At 35.2% G+C, this 19,567-nt stretch overlaps 1 protein-coding gene and 1 long non-coding RNA gene across 2 annotated transcripts in view; one reads left to right on the top strand and one right to left on the bottom strand.

Annotated features, from left to right (window-relative positions):
- The window catches only part of LOC145289182 (cilia- and flagella-associated protein 337-like), a 1,233,457-nt gene that overhangs the window by 419,484 nt on the left and 794,406 nt on the right, over window positions 1–19,567 (top strand). The gene's annotated exons all lie outside the window — the stretch shown is intronic.
- LOC145289166 (uncharacterized) overlaps window positions 11,442–19,567 on the bottom strand; it is a 50,166-nt gene continuing 42,040 nt past the window's right edge. The window contains exon 2 of the long non-coding RNA XR_013869303.1: window positions 11,442–14,606. This is a non-coding gene — a long non-coding RNA (uncharacterized LOC145289166). The remainder of the gene's footprint in view (window positions 14,607–19,567) is intronic.

Here is a 19,567-nt window from a genome sequence, read left to right as displayed (position 1 = left end):
CAGGTTGAGGAAATTCACTTCAATTTCAGCTTTTTGTGCCATTGGCTACATGTATCTTTTTTAAAACTGAATCATATCCACAAGCATTCTTGACATTCGACTGACATCATTTCCACCATCATATATTTCTCGAATTCAATCAAAGTCTGGCATAAGGATATTGTAGGAATGCAATATGTTCGGAGCTATGAGATGATGACTTCCCTTTCTCCAATCAGTTTACACATAATCTGATGAAATTGCAAACAAAACAAGACTCGACAAATACGTTATTTCCTGTTTTTTTTTTTTTTTTTTTGTGAATGAATTCATCTTCCTAAATCTATTTACAACAGACATTATTTATTCATAAATCCCTTTTGGATAGACATTGTCAGTTTAGAAAAAAACAAACAAAAGTAGATTCTTTCGCATCGACAAATACAAATATGTAAGTAATAAATGTAACTGCAGGCTAATTCAACAGGGCTTCATTAATTCCTCACAGACAATGTACGTTACAAATAAGTTTTTCAATATATCATTTTTTTTGTAATACATGTCCGATTCAAGTGCTATTATTGAAAATCGATACATGTGTGTGTTTGTGTGTGTGTGTGTGTGTGTGTGTATATATATATATATATATATATATATATATATATATATATATATATAAAACATTTCATGAAATATCGGACAGCTTATAAATATTCATAAATAGAACAAAAATATTCTGTCACTAAAAGTAATTTCTGCCAATGAAAACTATCCTCAGGGTATGTTGAGTGACGTGAGCCAATTCATGAATGCATTAAAAATATTATTTTTTAAAGAATTCTTTCAGGAAATCGATTGTATGCAACATACTTTGAAGAAAGTTGTTTTTTTTTTTGTTTTTTTTACCGAAACATTGTTTATATGAGACAATAAAAAATGAATTGAATATTTTGCTTTTCTAGTTAATGATAATATATCGTGTGTATTTAGGCTGCTCTTTTTTTCATTTAAGTAATTATTGGTTTAAAAAAATGGCTGCAAAAAATGAGTGCGGAAATAATAAAGAATATGATTGCCTAACTTGCAAACCCAACACTACGTGAATATATAAAAACATGCTAACATCAATTCTATGCAATAACCTGTCGAATCCTCACAATATTGAAATGCAAAAAATTCTGTGTAGGTGGATTGCCATATATTTTATTTTTATAACTTATATAGTTTGCAGAATGGGTTAAGAGATCCCAACGAAAGAAAAAAAATATCTATTTAAATGAGTGGGGTCACCAACAATTTTGTTTTTATATACTTGTTTTATTATTTGATATTTCATTTTTCAAATTATTGAAATAATTTTTTTATATAATTTTAACGTGTTTCGGGCAATCTTGTTAGGGTTTTTTTAACGTCCTCTTCAGAAACTTTGTAAAAAGAGATGATTTGAAAAAGCCATTTTGGGAAAAAGTGCTCTTCCCAAGACCTAGCACAACCAAGTTTGGAGTTTAATCTGTCCTATTTATTAATTCATTGCTAGTGTATGCATAATGGGGACACAGTCTTATATTTGAAAATTTTAATATTTCCGATTTGCATTGAATTTAATCTATAATCATTAATCATCAACTAAGCATGATTCCTTGAATTTGAATTTTCTTAAGATCCCCTTAAGCTTAAGCCTTCAAGCTTTAGATATTTTTAAGAATCGTAATAGATTTTCATAAAAATTGGAATAAAGATGGTAAGGATGCGTCACTATATTCACTATATGATCTTAACAACAGAAAATTTCCCTGCTATTTGGAATGCAATTCAAACCCACTTTCTCTGTTGTAAGATTTTCTTCAAAACAACATAAATTCCTGTTTTTAAATCTTTGAGATGAATATTGATTATTTGTATTATTTGACTACTGTTATCTTATTTTCACATTTCAGTCGATGTAACCTCCGACTTTCTTTAGGTGTATCTTGTTGCACTCTGGAATATTTCTGTTGCACTCTGGAATCTTTCTGTCGCACCTGGAATCTTTCTGTCAAACTCTGGAATCTGCAAGGAATTTCAAACAGAACCTTTTATTTAACCCACAGAGATAACATTCTCACATTCCATCAGGAATGACTAGGTAGAAGTCCTAAGTGATTCACAATTGTATTGGGAGTCGCATGTTTGGACCTGTGACATAGTGAATAAAGTACTTTGTAAAATTCAGTTGTAAATTACACTTTTCTGGAGGTTGAAGGTTAACTTCTCAGTTTATACATGAGACACGAGAAGAAAGGGGTAACATTAACCGAAACGGTGTGAAAATGGCACTCGAAATGAGAACAGTAATCCAAAATACAAAAATATTTCTCATCTCTTTGGTGTCCACTTTCTCTGCTGTAAAATATTATTTACAGTTGAATACTTCCTTAGTCTTTGTTTTCTAATCAAACACCACTTGATGTAAAAATTTCCTTTTTTGGTCCAATTCAATTCCAGGAATTTGTTTATGTTGGACTTGAACACATCAAGTTGTAGTCAGGTGGGAAACAGTCAAGCAGAAGAGAGTTCCACAGATGTGCAGTTCTAAGAAAGAAGTTTTGTTCATGGAATCTACGTTTTGATTTAGGCACAGATAAAGAGTGGGGAAAATTATTGACAGTGGTTTCAGCTAGACGGGTGTTTTTCATGAAAGATTGGCGAAGGGGGACAAGAGATTGGAGCTCAGACGAGCACTTGCCATGGAAGTAACGATAAAACAAAGACAGGCTCGCATCGTCTCTCCTGTGGGAGAGAGGTTGCAGGGAAGAGATAAGGGCATCACCCACTAAGCCACGAAGTCTATTTTGTACTCTGTCAAGGCAGGATAGGCTATTTTTAGCAGCTCCTGCCCAGATGTGGCAGCAGTACTCCATCCTTGGACATACCTGGCTCTTATATAGATAGAGAATTGCATCAGCAGTGAGATATCTTCTGGAGCGGTAGAAGGATCCTACCATTTTTCCAGCAACCTTGGCAACAGACTTGATGTATGTGTTCCATTTCGGGTCAGGAGTAAAGGTCAATCCCAGAAGTTTATCAAAACCTGGAGCCTCCCCTAGACGAGAGACATCCATTTCAATTGATGCCAGATGGGGATCAGAGTGTTGATGATGTAAAGATAGAAGCTTGGTTTTAGATGCATTAAAAGTAACCAGGCACTTCTTCCCTCACTGCACCATGCACTCAAGATCAGAGGAGAGAGAATCAGAGAGAGCTTTGTCATTTACGGCCTTTAATGTGTTGCCATAGATGGTCATGTCATCAGCATAGATGTCAACGAATGATTTAAGTATGTGTTTTGGGAGATCATTGATGTATATCAGAAAGAGAGTTGGACCCAGGATCGATCCCTGAGGGACTCCAGCATTAATACTGTGGGCCTCTGATTTCTGCCCATCAACCACTACTCTTATGAGTCTATCAGAGAGAAATGATTTAATAATTGAGAAAACTTTTCTAGTTATACCATAGGTGGAAATCTTGTGAAATATGCCTTTATGCCATATCTTATCAAAAGCCTTTGATATGTCAAGAGCAATTGCCCTAGAAAGGAAGCCTTTGTCGAAAGATTCACTAATCCTATGAGATATAGCTGTTAGCACATCTGCTGTAGATCTGGCAGAACGGAAACCATATTGCATGTCACTAAGAAGGTTATTTCTTCAAAATAAGATATTTCTCTTGTATTTGTTATCCTGTGCAACCATCTGCCCCTCTCAATAACATTATTTCCATGAACTTCTCTTGCATCTTCTCTTCTCGTTCTGCCGTGTCGTTGTCTCTCACACATTAGTAACTGTTGAGGGCGAGCATTGATTCATGAATATAAAAATAAAGCAACCTTAAACACAAACTCTAACACATCCCGTAGATACCAGTTGGGTGAGTGCGTAACACCATTACAGAAAACGACATCTAAACACTAACGTCCACGTGTTAATCGTCTGTCGAGGACATGTTCGTTAGTCAGTTGATCAATTCATTTCACAATCTGCTCTACCTTCAATTGTCACCAACTAGAAACTGTTGTAAACTGCCACAAAACTCATTCCTCTCTCATAAAACTGTCCATAAACTAACTCTAAATATATTGACCTCCATGTACGATCTTTTTGTCTCAGTTGCCGCCACACCTTGATTAACATCCTATTTCAAATGACTTTTGTGTTTGCAAATTATTTCCCCATTATTGGCTTTCTATTAACCTCGCTTCCTATAGTTTTGTCATAGATTTTTCTCTTTTTTGATCATTTCCTATCACTTTAGTATCACATCCCATTCAACCCTTCTCTTCTGCAAGTTATTTTTCAAAACATTTCCGTTTTCCGACATTTTATACCCTTGTTGTTATATTTTTGCCTTTTGCTATCATTTGAGAAATCTTTTTGTTCGCCTATAATTTCTTTTGAAAAGAATGACTATAATTAAAATTTCTCTTTAAAAACCAATGAAAACATCTAATTTGCAACAAGTTTTCATACTGTTGTGGAGCCAATAAAGATGTCTGTCGTACAAACCAAAATAAAACAAAATAAAAGCGAGTAACAACAACCAAACAAAAATAATTGGTGCATCTCAAAAAGAAGAGAAATTGACTTTGAGTCGCTGATACACTGATTTATTTCATGTTATCTGGACAATAACTTTTCTGGACCAGTGATTTGTTTTCAAAAGATGAAAGCTGAAAACTGAAAACTTACAGAATGACCTCCAGTCTGTAGTGGAATGGAGACGTAAATGGATTTTAATACTTTCAAGACTGTTTCTTTTCTTTAACAATATTTTTTTCAGGGGAAGGGGGGGGGGTCGCTCCAGATAAGGCATGAAACCACTTGATGTAATGAGCTAAAAACAAATAGTATTTAAGTACAAAAACTTGCCAACGGTAAGTGTTAGATAGAATAGATTCTGACCCCCAAAACAGCAATTCTTCTCTGTTTGTCAGAAACATTGTTTCTAGAATGTGAGGATTAGAGGACAAAATAAGGGATAAACCTTCCCAACCACAGATTGGCATAACTAATATCACTACCTGATAATTAATTGTTCAAACTCTCCAGCTTAACATTCATAAGCAACATGAATTGGAACAAATATATTGAGGAAATTGCTAAGGCTGCTGCAAAGAAGGTGTGCTCCCTCTACCATTCTAGCAAATTCTATCCTATGTCCCTATAAAGCAACCATTCACCCATACATGGAGTATTGTTGCCATATCTTGGTTGGTGCATCTATCACTAGTCTCTCACTCTATAACGGTACCGATACCGCACCAACCACACCGGGTGTCCTTAACCTCGTCGGATTCCACCCGATATGACAGGTGTTCTTACGATTGTACATTTTCCCGTCACAAGTTGGCCTGTTGATCGTCTTCACCCACTGTGTTTTCATGGTGGGGCGCTTTGCCTCTCGATCGAATCGCCTCCTACCCTGTGTAGGTAGTCTCCGGGTACATCAATCACTCCGCTGGTCCTTGCGGCTTGCTGCAAAATGAAGAGTCCTCACCACAAACAAACAGAACTCCAGTTTATAACAATAACAAACTATTTATTAATTTCATTACTTCATAACATCTACTGTCTAAATTGAGGTGACTGACTATAGCAGTGAAACAATATAAGACCAGACCAGTCAAGTCACAGATTTCCCATTAACACAGGCTAGTTAACATCATAACATCAGGCCCTGAGGACTCACAAATCGGGAGCGCTTGACCAGCCCAGCCGTTCAGTTTGCTGGCTACGACTCTACTCTTTTTAGAATTCCTTTTTCTAAATCCAACCCCCTTTTCCCCACCTCTCCTTCAGAGAGTGGTTACAAACACCCTTTCTTTCTTCCTCTTAGAGCTTACCCTTCGTCTTGTCCACTCAGCACCTCTCTCTATATCCTATTAATTTGTACTGAGGTTTTTACTTATCAAATTAGGAGTGATTAATCATTCCAGGTTGAACAATGCTTGGCAGCGACCTTTACTCTTGACCCCCATTCTAAGTTGTCAGCCTTAATCAGGATCTCTGGATCTCTTTATACCTCTCAACAGAGGCCCTAAAAACAACATTTCATGTTAACAGATATATAACGACAATTAGATAAAAACAATTATTTGTTTTTTCTCTTTCTGACAAATCCCATAGCCATTTCTGTTTTGTCCCAATCAGACATCAATACCCCCTCTTCTGCCCTCTCTTTCTCTATCTTGTCTGGTCAAACACCCCCTCTCACCGCAATATGCACCTTGCTGCATGCATTCATGACACCAATAGTGTCATAACTCTATGACAGGGTCCAAAAAAAGTCTCCAACCTAATAGGTCTCATACTATCAACCAAACTTCAACCTCTGTCCCATCGTCACACTGTTGCATCCCTGTGCCTGTTTTACAAGTATTTTAATGAAATGAGCTCTGACGAACTTCAGGCACTTGTGCCCCCTTAAACATATAGCTTCTCTATATCTCACTCCTTATCACAGACGGTTACATTTCCAACCCGTTTCCCAGACCAGCAAGATTAACATGCCTCACTTCTAAATCTATTTCTGACCACAATTCCTGATGATTGTATAACGAACGCCCACACCCACTTGGGAATGCTGATCACGCTGTAATAATGGTAGAAATCGCCCTAAATTCTTGACCCAAAACTGAAGACGCACTTCTCAAAACAATTAGGTATTACAAAAAGGCTGACTGAGAAGCCATTAAGGATCTCATCATGGGGAAATATCAGTGCGCCAAGGAGTGGTTCAAAACTGCAATTGAAGCACATATTCCCACACGGAAATTCTATAGCAAGCCCCACTCTCCCCAATTGTTTACTTCTACTTGTGCAGCTGCCATTGCTCAAAGGCAGCATGTGTACAGCAGATTCAACTGACATAAGTCCAGTTCAAACAGACAGAAGTATAGAGAAGCTAGAAGTAATTGTAAGAGAGAAATTGTGACAGCTAAGAGAGAATATACTGAAGCCACCAGAAATCGCATCGAAGCACAGAAAATTTTGGGAAAATCTACAACAGTGTAGTAAATAATGTGCAGTCAACGATTCCTCCACTATCAAACAATCATGACGTTGCTTGCACAGCTACCGAGAAGGCTAACCTACTTGCCATTTGGTTTGCCTCAAACTCTGCATTGGACCCGGCACATCACTCCCTCTCTGACTTTCCTTTGCAGACAGACACCACATTAGATGATTTGAAAATCACCCCTTCTCAGGTACATGGTATCATAAAACACCTAGATACCTCAAAAGCATGTCGACCCGATCTGATCCCGGCTATGCTATTAAAAAATGCTCTGCTGAGGTTGCTCCAGTTCTCTCCAAACTTTTCAACAAATGCCTTAACGAATCTTACTTTCCTGACTGCTGGAAAACCGCTTCTGTGGTACCAGTTTTCAAGAATTCTGGCGAAAGAACTGACCCATTAAATTATCGCCCCAGTAGCCTCCTCCCGCTTTTTGCCAAAATATTTGAGTCCTTAATTAAGCTCTAGTCCATCACCTTACAGCTACTAAACTCCTGACCGACAAACAATATGGATTTAGGCAAGCCCATTCCACAGCAGATATTCTAACTGTAATCTCTGAACACATATACCGTTCACTAGACAAAACGGGAGGATACAGCAGTAGCCCTCGATATATCTAAGGCTTTTTACAGGGTATGGCCGAAGCCACCGAGAGTAAGAAGGCCTGTTAACTGAAAAATGCCTGTAGGCAATATAGGTAAGATGTGTCAGACTGTCAGTACTATATGAGGGCCATTTTGGAAAGAGCAATAAAACATTTTTAAAAAGAAAAAGGAACACAGTTCGATTAATACTGAAACTGAACTTTATTCAATATAAAATATAAATATTATCTATGTTAAATTAAGTAATTTTAAAGCAACAAACAATTTAATACTGATAAAACTGAATTATGAATTTAGGAAACAAAGAATTAAAAAACATTAAACATAAACGATAAATAATTTTAAGAATGAAATCAAACGGTAAAATACAAAAAATTTAAATACAAACAATAAAACTTGCAGAAATATTTTTAAATCTAATTTAGAGAAAAATCACATGGGTTAAATGTTATTTTTGGGAACTTTACAAATGAGGATTGATAAATTGAATTATTCGAACTAATGTTCTCATCTTGCGTGTTTATTTCACAACGTTTCGGCCGATTTAACTTCTGCTCTTCATCAGGTGTATTTTGTCAAACTCGGGAATCTGTTCCTGATGAAGGTAGGAGGTTACATCAGCCAAATCATTGTAAGGCGAGCACAATAGTAAGAACACTACAAATGATAAAATTTAGTTGAATGTTTGAATTTTTTTTTTTATTATTTTTTTTATTTTTATTAATTTATTTTTATTAATTTATTTTTAATAATACTATCATTTTCCTTAATACAAAACTTATTTAAAAAAGAAATTGAAGAAATCCAGGTAATCATTTTTTTCTATTTTTTCAATACTGTGACCATAACTATTGTTAAAATCTAAGAAAAGGTAGTAAACAAGCATTTACAATATTAAAATTGGGGGGGGGGAGATACAGTTCTAACTAAATACACGTTTTATTATTAAAAAATAATATTACTGACTTTACTATATTTGGTGGAAATAAAATTTTCCCTTCTAATGGTATGTATTCACATTGAGAATTGCTTCTTCTCTTTAGGAAAAGAAAATATATGTACTTTGGGGCCTTTTGGATAATTTCCCTGGCAATTTGGAACAACGCAAGAATAAACCATGTTGGACAGCAAACTGAAAACTGTGTAGACGGAACAGCTGTTAATAGGGACCGTTTAGCCTAGACCATATACCTACATGTTGATCTGGTAATGATGTCATGCTGTCATGTTCATTGGCCTGTACTTACTCTCTGTAGTCTTGGTATGGCACGATGGTCTTTTAAGGAAAATTAGATCATATGGTATCACTGGAAGAATACATAATTAAATCCTTAAGTAAGAGAAAAATCCAGGTTGACCTCGACGGTCGTACATCTAAACAATATGATATAAATGTGGGAGTACCTAAGGGGTCTATCCTTGGACCTACCTTTATTATTCCTGATATTCATAAATGACCTCCCTGATAAAATTGTTTCTGAGATAAGTATATTTACTGATGACACCACTCTCTATAACAGGCACAAGAGGAAAACAAATGAACACATATCTAAGAATATCTAAGAAAATGACAGAAACACTAAAGGATGACCTCCAATCCGTAGTCGAATGGGGACAAAAATGGATGGTCACTTCAATGCTGCCAAGACTAAGCTTGTTTCCTTCAATAATTACAAGAAACCTTCTCTACCACCAATAGCAATGGCCAAGAACACATTACCTGAAAGTACTTCCTTTAAACTCCTCGGCCTTACGTTTACAGGGAACATAAACTGGAATAGATACATTGAGAGCATTGCCAAGGCTGCTGCGAAGAAGGTGGGCTCTCTCTACTGTGCTAGAAAACTACTTATGCCTGAAAGTATCCTTTATAAGGCCACTATTCACCCATGTATGGAGTACTGTTATCACATTTGTGCTGGTGCATCTCCTGCTTGTCTTTCACTCCTGGACATGGTTCAAAAGAGTCACCAACCTGATAGGTCCTGAACTGTCACTTAGGCTTCAGCTTCTGTCCCATCAACGAAATGTTGCATCTCTCTGCCTGTTCTACAAGTACTTTAATGGTGAATGCTTTAATGAACTACAAGCACTTGTACCTCCTCGACGTGAATACCTACGACAAACCCAACTAGCAGCTAAATCCCACCCCTTCACAGTAGGTGTAAGAAAGCCTTCTACTCCAATAGTTTCTTCCCCAGAACTGCTAGACTTTGGAACTCTCTGCTGGAATATTGTTTTCCCAACTGTACTGACATGCAGAAGTTCAAGTGTAATCTGAACAGACATCTTGCTGCCCATCTCCCTCCATAATACCCCTGCAACTTATGCCCCCGATTGTAGCCCCTACTTCAAAGTGGCACTGTGCCTTGTTTGGGGTGAAAATTGAATTAAAAAAAGTATCACAGACTAAACCGACAAGCAGCAAAAAATCTGTATGCTGGAAAGCCGTCCATTTAAATGGTTTATTTCCTCAATCTGCTAAACTCCTTCCTCGTCTCCTGTTTCCCTGACTGTTCTAGTATAATATGAACAGACATCTCACTGCTCAACTCCTTACATAATGTCGCTGTGGATATGGTTTCAAATAGTATTCCCTTACGTCCAAGTGGCAACATGCCTTGTTTGGGGTGAGTAAATGGTGGTGCTGTGTGTGGGCAGCAGGAAAACATCTCAAACGAAGAAAAACAATCCGAATGATTTCAACAATAGACCACTGGGTTATTCAACAAAAACGTTAATTTAATTAAATAAAACAGAAAAAATTTTTTCATAGATACTTAGTGGTGTCTATATATTGAGCACTTTTTATTAATCAGGTGAGGGGTGTTAGGGTAATTCCACAGCAGATAATTAAAAAATAATTTCAAAATGTCACCTATATCTCTCAGATATTTTTCAAACTTGTTCCATAAAACTGGACAATCTTGAAAATTAAAATTTTTTTGCAGTTTTAAGCTTTCTGATATATCATAAAAAGCTATAACGTCACATTTTTTGTGCATAAAATGAATTTTAGAACATCTAGAACATAAACAAGTGGTACAGGCAAGTTTTTTTTTTTTTTTTTTTTTGCATAAGGAATCTAAAAATCAAATTAAAAAAACCCTAAAAATCAATTGCTTTTGAATTATCATGTTTGCCTAAATTTGGGTGTAGCACTACCAAATCTCGAAAATATATGTTTTCATCAATTTTGAACTTTTTCTCATCCAAAAATTTTGAAAACCGCTTGGCTTTAGAAATTTATACGGCTGTCTAGTTTTTAGGATACTATCAACATTTGAAGAAAATCTAAGAGATATGAGTGACATGGTCTGGATGACTTGATGTGGAATTACCCGTTAATGCTCTGTATTGTTCTATTCAATTGCAAACGCAGCCATTTCAAAACTGAAATAGAATGCAACAATTTGAGTTGAATAAATGTTTTATTTATACATTTCACAAACTTACAACTTAAAAATTATGTATTTTATAAACTTACAACTTAAAAATTATGTATTTTATAAACTTACAACTTAAAAATTATGTATTTTATAAGCTTACAAGATAAAAAAAATATGTATTTTATGAAACATATATTTCATAAATATTCAACTTAAAAATTATGTATTTTATGAAACAAACAACTTAAAAATTATGTATTTCACGAAAAACGTGTATTTTATAAACTTACGACTTAAAAATCATGTATTTTATAAAACATGTATTAATCTCTAGAGATTACTGCAATTCTAAAAACATTTAACCGAAAACAAGAGAAAAAATGAAATAAAAACAACAAACGCCAGATGCTCACATTTAACGAAACTTTATCTTTCCAGTTCATATGAATGCATCTAAGATATCACAGATTTCACAGGTCCACGAAAAGACTGATCACAGCCAACAAATAACAAAAGGCCTCTCTAAAGCATAGAAACGTGTTAGTAGTTTTAAAACTTACTCTAACCATGCTTGTGTTAGCATAATAATAAGTGGTTGTTGTCCAGAATTCAATCAAATTAAAAAGCAAACAAAAATGCAGAAAAATCTTTACGATGTATGTACCTACTACAGAACAAAAATGCATTATTCCAAAAATCACATAATTTGATCAAGTAGTATTTTATGGATAGAAAATCATTTTTTTTTTTAATGATTTATATAATAAATTGTATCCATTACAAGACTGATTTTGGTAGTTCGAAATAAGTTGTCCCTCTTTATTTAAAACAACATGGTGGATCAAACACACAAACTCTTACTTACTTATAAAATTTGATTTTTAGTTAAAAAAAAAAAGCTACTTAATCAATTTACACGATTTTTGAAATGTAATATTTTCATTCGATGACGAGTACGAATATCATACAAATTTTTTGTGGTTTTAGTTTTTAATTAGGATGAATTCTGGACTAGAACCCAATAAGTTTCCTCACAATATAACTCTACAAGCATTTACTTATGAAAATCAAACTTGTATAATTAGAGGTAACTCAAATAACCTATCAGTTACCATCTCTCCTAATCACTAGCCCAGTCTAATAATACTAAAACAATAGTAACAATAGATGTAGAATATAAAATTAAGCAAGTAACATGAAGATTGGCATTTTGGCTAGGATCAAATTGTAGTATCTGTTCAGATACTACATTTTGGCTAGGATCAAATTGTAGTATCTGTTCAGATACTACATTTACTCTATTGCGTCCTCGGTCAGTGAAAGGGGAATCCTTTTAGATTGAGGCAATTTGTTCAATCCAGAGTGCCACTTTTTTGGGAGCTGGGTTTTTCTCATATTAAAAACTAACCTTATGTCTAAAATTACCCTCGTGGGGAGTAATAGTAACATTAAACCAGGCATTTGTAAATGCTTTTAGTAGAAAAAACAGGAAAAAACAAACAGTGTCAAGAAGAAGCTAACAGAAGAAAGAATAAAGAGAAAAATAGCGAAAAGGAATGAATGAAAAGACTAGGATAGATCATTAAGAGTATGAACATATACACTTGATATTATTAGATTGGGATAATGTTCAGGAGAGCTGGTGAAATATACGAAAATATAAGTTCATTATAATTTTCCATGACTAAAAAGAGAAAAACCTAATCTTCATAGATAGAAACATTGTGATTGATATTTTATTTGATTTACTTAAAATACGATAAAGAGTTCTCTCCCCTGAATCTCATTTGAAAAATTATACAGTAGAACCCCGGGATACGGTGGCACCAGGATAGTTTTTTTTTTTTTTTTTTTTTTTTTTCAGGTAATGTGAAATACGATGTTTTTCCAGCCCCTAGTTACGGTATTTGTCCCGCCTTACAGTGTTATTTATAATGTTATTTGAGTATATACATGTGTATTATATACTGTACTGTATTTTGTTACTAATTTTTAATATGTACTGTATAAAATTTTGCCTAGGCCCCGCCATACGGCGATTTTACCTTACGATCCCAACCCCGGAACAGATTAATGCCGTATCCCAGGGTTCTACTGTATCACTTATATAATTCACTATTTGAGTCATGTTTTTTTTTTTTAGCATGTTTGTTTTTTTTTCTGTTTTACGGCACATCAACCTTTTAAATGCTGAAATAGAATATTGTAAACAACTGGTCATGTAAGCATTATTTCACTCAAATTTAGGAGGAATTATGGGATCATATCTTTCCCAAGATTATTAGGGCATAACTGAACACAGCATATCTGATATGATGTGAACTTGACAGAGCTGATCCACTGTAGTATCAATTAAACCAATTATGCACCCCCCTTAATAATGAGATTTAAAAAATATATGAAATATTTATAAGTACCAACAATTCTATTGTATGCCTAAGAGGATCCAAATATTGGGGAGCAGTTTAAGTTAAGAAAAGAAAAAAATAAAGAAACTAAAACTGATTCCCACTTTATGATTACGAAATAAATAGATAAATGAATGGTAGTCAGGAAGAATGTTTAAGCAAAGATTCTTTAAGCTTTTTGTAATTTCAGATGTGGAAGGCATCCTTTGCAGGAGAGCTGGATTCCAAGATTTGATTCCAGGCAGGGATGGATGACTGTCGACAGCTGACGATCACACTCGTAGGTCTCTTCTGTGCAAATCCCTTGGCATTTGAGTTCGATTATGCCACCACATTTGCCGCACAGGTACTTCACACCTGATCCATTTCCAGGACAAGAAAGTCTCATGAAAAATTTGGGATCTGAATGTTTTCCAAGGTTATCCTTTGCTGGCGCATTGATTGGATCCATTGTATGAAGATTAGATTTTTACTGCTGGGAAGTTTTGTTTTCTTTTATTTGCAATCAAGAAATTCAGCTGAGATTTTTTTGTTCAGATTTACGAAAAGATTGTTTTTGTTTTTCAATCTGTATGGTGGAAAGTGGTTTTTATTTGTTGCTTAGCAGGTCTAACTGAATTTTATCAGGAACTTCAAGATTTTTCTCATCAAATATGAGTGAGTGAGGCGTTTGTTCAGAATATGCGTGAATTGGGATACTTCACTTAAAATCGTTATTCAAGTACAAGAGAGTAACTCTGATCAAAATTCTTATTGTTCAGAATATGTAAATGAGGTTTCAACTTGAGACTTTTGTTGTTTAACAAATATAAGTAATGAGCTTCACTTAAGATCTTTGTTGTTTAGTGCAGCTGAAGTGTACTACAAAGTGTAACTCAAACGTTTCTATTGTTCAGCAGGTGCAGCTATGCATATAATAAGCTCCACAAAAGATTCTAATTTTTCAGCGAGTGCAACCTAGGTGTACTGTGAAGCTCCAATCAAACCTTTGGATGTTCAGCAGGTGCGATTAAGGTGCACTGGAATGGTTCACTCAAAATGCTTGTTGTTCAGCAAGTGCAGTGTAGGTGTAATGCGAAGCCGTACTTGAACCATCTGGTGATCAGCAGGTGCAACTAAGGTGCAGCAAGTGAGAAGCATCAACCAAGTGCAGCTAACATTCAAATCTGCAAAATAATAATAATAAAAAATGTTATGAATAGAAAATAATATTTATATTAAAATATGATCAGTTAAGGCAATAAATTCATTTGTTCTACTTTCGACACATGAATTTATTGCTTGGCAATGTAAAAAGTAGAAGAACATTATCGCTGTTTAAATTCCAAAGTCGAACTAAGGGGGAAGGCAGTGATTGCCTTTAACCCCTTCTCCCCGTCTCTGTATCTAAAAGAACATAACGAGAGCTCCCTACAGAGAAACAAAAACTATCCTTTCTCAATCTAAGCTTGGTGATTGTTTCAAGCATATTACTTCTTATATCTAAAAGGAAAATACAAAAGCTCCCTTGTCTTATCTTTATATTATCGGCATTATTATTAATATCATCACTTTATTGGCATCAATATTATTATAAATTTTATTACTATAATTATTTTTATAATCATTATCATTGTTATTATTATTCATGTTTGTGCAACACAAGAACAGGTATTATGAATGTGACTGTTCAAGAAAGTAGTTCAAGAACAGTATGTTGCTGCAGAATATTGGATTTGTGGAAAGTTTTTGGAGTCATTTGCACACCTTGCAACAGGGTGTAGCAGACTGAGAAAGCATGACCGCATGGAGCTTCAGATTTACTAGGACATTTGTAGAAAGCTTCAGGTGATGTGTGCTGGGAAGTGATTTGAGGAAGTATCTGATGACGTAAGAACTAATGAGGTAATATGAAGTGATGATGAGAAAGTAACTGGAACATAATCGTCCGGATTTGATTGTCATTGATAAGTTCTCAAAGAAGTGTCCAATCATAGACTTGCCAATGCCCTGCCACAATACGTGTGATTGAGACTGAGAAGTGTAGCAATCATGTTCCATTGGCCTTCGAGGTGCATGCATAGTTAAAACCCAAGTACTCTTGGAGGTAGTAAGTACACTAGATCTGGTATCTATTCACATTTGTGTTGGGTGGTTTTTGTATCTCTGCTATTGTTGGTAACCCTTGAGCTTTGAAACTCCTGCTTTGGAGCCGGGATTGAGGGAGAGTCTTCTGAGAATAAATCTTATCTCTTTTTAGGAAGTCATTCTAAAACAAAATTATAATAATAATGCTTACTACTACTACTACTACCTTAAAGTTTATTTAGATTTTGTTTGCAATTTTATTTCAATGTATAACTTTAATAATACCCTTAATAAACGGATAAATAACATAACGAGCTCATTTATCACAGAACGTAATTTCCAAACAGGACTTCTGAGGATAGTTAGTGAAATTTTCAAACTTGTTGACCTGAAACCGACAGTACCATCTTGTTCTGATTTGACTTTCTGTAGCACCATGTGTATATATATATATATATATATATGCAACACGAGCCAGCCTTCATATTTCTTTGGAGTTCTTGAAACATCTTGGCAAAGGTAGGAGGACATTCAATCTTCCCAAGAATTATCCACAAGGCATGACTGTTTATATATATATATATATATATATATATATATATATATATATAAACAGACAGGCCTTGTGGATAATTCCACAGAAATATGAAGGCTCGTGTTGCATTCAATGGGCAATTATCTGAGGAGTTTGCCGTTGACAACAGTGTGAAACGAGGATATTCTGGCTCCAACTCTATTCTCAATTTCCTTCACAATGCTTCTTGCACGGCTTTTGGAACACTAGAAAAGCGGCTGTGTTGTGATCGTGACATCGCTGTCAAAGCCAAGACCAGTGTTTACTCGACCTGTGTACTTCCTGTTTTGATTTACTCATCTGAATGTTGGACAACACAACGTCGGCAATTGACGCAACTCGAGAGATTCCATCAGAAATGCCTCAGGCAAATTCTAAATGTGAAATGGCAGTCTCTGACACCTGATATTGATAATCTCGAGAAGGCTGAGTGTTTGAGCATCGGTGATTAGAAGCCAGTTGCGCTGGGCAGGTCATGTTGTTCAAATGGAGGATATGAAACTTCCTCAACATCAACCAAAGGAATGCTTCAAGGATTGCATAAAAGCCGATCTTAAAGCTTTCAAGATTCCTGTTCAGAACTGGGAGACCCTGGCAAAATGCCGGCCCAAATGGAGGAGGCCAGTTAGAGGGGGATCTGTAATTTTGTAAGTAAAAGAATTGATCATGCTGAACTCAAGAGAAACCTTCGGAAAGGAAATGCGTTGGTTTTGCCGATTGAATTGAACAGTTGGAAATGTGAGTCTTGCAATTGCGTGCTCCTCTCAAAAGCAGCTCACATTACAGAAAAACACATGTCATGAGCAGAGTGAGCAAAAACAAAAAAAAACGGAGGCAAAAGTGAAGCAAGTTTCAACATACAACTTAGTCTGCCGCAGACAATGTGAGTAAAAAGTCATCCTCGGGGCCCACGGACGTGGTTTGGGTGACGCTGACGATTAACCTAAAAACTGATGGGGTTGGTAGGAAGCATGGGGATGGCTAACGTCTGTAAAGATGAAGCAATTGCCATTCCTATATATATATATATATATATATATATATATATATATATATATACAGTGATGATCATATTTATTGGCACGGTAAAATAAAAATTAAATTTTGTCTAATAAATTCTAAAAAAGGGATTAAATTAAAGAAAATAACAAAGTATATTATGTATTTTTAACTGGCCTTTCCGATGCAGCAATCGGATTTTAGAAAAAATAAATAACAAAGGAACAACAAACATAATTGCAAAAAACCCTTGTATAAAATTATTGGCACGATTTATTTAATAATCAATTGTATAGCCTTTGGCCTTGATTACCTTCCTCAGTCGCTTTTCATAGTTTACAACCAAGTTGTTGCACTCTTCAGTAGTAATTTTAGCCCACTCTTCCTGACAATAATCCTCCAATTGAATAAGATTCTTAGGCTTCCTTTGCATTACCCTCAATTTTAATGTTCTCCATAAATTTTCAATTGGATTAAGGTCTGGGCTTTGTGATGGCCACTTCAAAACATTAATATGATTGTCCTCAAGCCATTTCTTAGTCAGTTTAGCCGAATGCTTTGGGTCATTATCTTGCATGAACCACCAACGACGACCAAGTGAGAGCTCTTTAGCAGAGTCTTTCAGGTTTTCATCCAATATTTTAACATAATCTTCCTTTTTTATGCTACCTATGACCTTAACAAGTCGCCCTGGTCCAGAGGCAGCAAAGGATCCCCAAAACATCAAACTGCCTCCACCGTGCTTCACTGTGGGTATGGTGTTCTTAGGCAGGAAAGCTTCGCCAGATTTTCTGTAAATATAAGACACTTTATTATGGCCAAATAACGCTATTTTCGTTTCGTCAGTCCATAGAACACGTTTCCAGAATGCAACATCTTTATCAATATGACGTTTTGCAAAGGCTAGCCTTGCTTTCAGGTGCATAGGCTTCAATAAGGGAGTCTTTCTCGGACGACATGCTTTTAAACCAGCTCTCTTCAAAACTCTACCAACTGTATGTCGAGATACATTCACTCCAGAGGTGCTCTGTTCATCAACAATCTCCCCAACAGAGATCCTTGGGTTTTGTTTTACTTGTCGAACAATTTTCCGTTCATCTCTTGGGGAAAGAATCCTTTTTCTCCCTCTACCCTCTAAACTCATAACGTGGCCTTGCGATTTGAACTTGTTTATTATGGCTCTAACAGTGGATTTGGGAAGGTTTAGCTTCTTTGAAATCTTATCATAGCCCTCCCCATTGGTATGGCATGCTACAACAAGCTTCCTGACGTCTTCGCTGTGTTCCTTAGTTTTAACCATGGCGATTGAAAATTATAATTTAGTCACTTATAATAGTTTAAATAAATCGCTATCTAAAAATTATCTGAAAAAAATTATTCACTGAATTAGCGTTAAACAAGCATAATATGGCTATAAAAAAGTTCAGAAAGCACGTAAACCGGAAATTGATTGATATTATACTGATACTAAAAGAAAAACAAAGCCGTGCCAATAATTTTGAACAAGGGTTTTTTGCAATTATGTTTGTTGTTCCTTTGTTATTTATTTTTTCTAAAATCCGATTGCTGCATCGGAAAGGCCAGTTAAAAATACATAATATACTTTGTTATTTTCTTTAATTTAATCCCTTTTTTAGAATTTATTAGACAAAATTTAACTTTTATTTTACCGTGCCAATAAATATGATCATCACTGTATATATATATATATATATATATTGTGTGTGTGTGTGTAATATGTTGTGTATTAGCCTCCTGGAAAACGCCTGTGTGGCCTTGCTAATAGTCGATTATTAAAAGTTAGACGTTTATTTAAAGAAGTTATTCTGATTATGAATATGAAAATAAGATTGTGTTACAAGGACAAATAATGATTATAAGTTTTGGAATGTAGTGGACATTTTAGAAACAATAAACAAATAAATAGTAATGTCAAATATATAAACAAAATAGGTGTTCAAACCTAGGTATAAACAATAAATTTGGCCATAGAAAACGTGATCAAGAAGTCACCTGTTAGGTCTTTGTATCGTCGAATGACGTAAGCGCAAAGGATTGGTTTTAATGTGTACAGGCAAGTTAGTTAGTTGAAAGAGGAGAGTTGAAGAGACATCAGATAGTCCAGACAAGACTAGAAATCAGGAGAATAGTTAGTCTCTTATCACGCTAGAAAGTGGTGTATTCCAATATAGCCAAATGTGAAGAGAACGTTGTAATCTCTAAAGATGTCCGGCCGGAATCCGAGAATAAATATTGTTATATATAAATATAACTATTGTGTCATGTCGTATTTGAACAACTAGGTATATGTTTATTTGTTGTTTAAAATGAACTCTTTTACATGTACTGTCCACAACTACATCATCAGCCGACATCTTCATTGTACAGACGGTCTATTATATAGACCGCTATGATATACACGCTCTTTGTCATTCATCAAAATACTCGTATCCCTCTCGTCGTCATGTACAATCATTCGTTTGTACA

The sequence above is a fragment of the Euprymna scolopes genome, chromosome 2 (assembly GCF_053919585.1).
Source record: "Euprymna scolopes isolate OS-2025 chromosome 2, ASM5391958v1, whole genome shotgun sequence".
In the NCBI taxonomy this organism is placed as follows: Eukaryota; Metazoa; Mollusca; class Cephalopoda; order Sepiida; family Sepiolidae; genus Euprymna; species Euprymna scolopes.
The sequence above is the reverse complement of the archived record's forward strand: the minus strand, read 5'-3'. Positions and strand labels throughout refer to the sequence as shown.